The 1,234-nt window shown below is 38.9% G+C and overlaps 1 pseudogene; it reads right to left on the bottom strand.

Annotated features, from left to right (window-relative positions):
• Positions 1-732: 732 nt before the first annotated feature.
• On the bottom strand, positions 733-904 carry LOC138784977 (U2 spliceosomal RNA; annotated as a pseudogene).
• Positions 905-1,234: the final 330 nt, after the last annotated feature.

Here is a 1,234-nt window from a genome sequence, read left to right as displayed (position 1 = left end):
ATATGCTTGGAATATAAGCCCCACTATAAAAATAAGCCCTTGTTAGAGTTGGCACCTCCAGCACTAGGTTATGCCACGTGACGTCACTGATGTCAAGGATAAGGAGAGTGGGTGTACCGTAGCTCCCAACTGTCGGGGACAAATGCCCTGCTACCTCCTATGGCAGGACAGAGTCTAATCGCCAGCCCTGATACATCACACCTGAATACAATAGAAATAACTTTATTTGCAGGGCTAACAAGTTAACATTCAAACATGTAAAACCAGCACATATCCACACATTTAAAACAAACCTGGTGAGAACACTGTTACTGAGCCTAATGAGCATAAGTGCCCCCAGGAAGTCCAATAATAGGGCCAAATATGCAGGTGTAAACACTAGGAATGAGAGAATTTACAGCACTAGCAAAGCGCTTCGCTAGGCTTGTTTGCCGGATTGTCAGCCAGCTGCCTTTGAACTTCTTGCTGCTCCGTGCAGCTCCACTCCGGAAAAGCTAGCTCCAGTCCTGGGAGGATATGTTAAGGTTGTGTGACCATGCATTGCTCATTCATGACCTATATACATTATTTTTTTCTTCTCGTATATTTGGCTATAGCTTCTTATATTTATCTACAAAAATTGGATCGACACCCGTATAAAAATCAAAAACTTCTTTATTTTAGACAATAAACATAAAATAAAATAACCAAGAGGCAATTATGTATATATAGCTTCTTATATTTATAGTCTTTTTTTTGTGCACTGAACCGGGAAGCACTCCAATACCAGGTCAATGTAAGTTTTTCCATCTCCCTGTTCTTAAAATCCATTTAATATATGGTCCCCAGATAGGGGATGTTTCAGATATTAACCTGATAAGAACAGATACTACACTTGTTCTTAGCCAAAAGGCCGAGACGCAATATATTTATAGTCATTTAGATTCATAACAAGCACAGGATTTACTATTTAATTTGCTCTATTTTACCATGAACTTTTATGCCATGGTTTGATTTATCACTTAGGTCATACTATACACTATTGTTTTGTCTGGAAGCACTAATCGCCACTATACATAATACCCACTGTGTTCAGTGGAACTGTATCAGCATATTTGGTGATGGTTGTGGGACATGACCGGATTGCTTGTTGGCCATGTCGTATACCGGGGATTTAAATGTTACATGATATTGCCTATTGCACCCATGGATCAATATTTCATTTAGTTATTAAAAATATTTTTGTGCAGGGAAT

The sequence above is a fragment of the Dendropsophus ebraccatus genome, chromosome 2 (genome assembly GCF_027789765.1).
Source record: "Dendropsophus ebraccatus isolate aDenEbr1 chromosome 2, aDenEbr1.pat, whole genome shotgun sequence".
In the NCBI taxonomy this organism is placed as follows: Eukaryota; Metazoa; Chordata; class Amphibia; order Anura; family Hylidae; genus Dendropsophus; species Dendropsophus ebraccatus.
The sequence above is the reverse complement of the archived record's forward strand: the minus strand, read 5'-3'. Positions and strand labels throughout refer to the sequence as shown.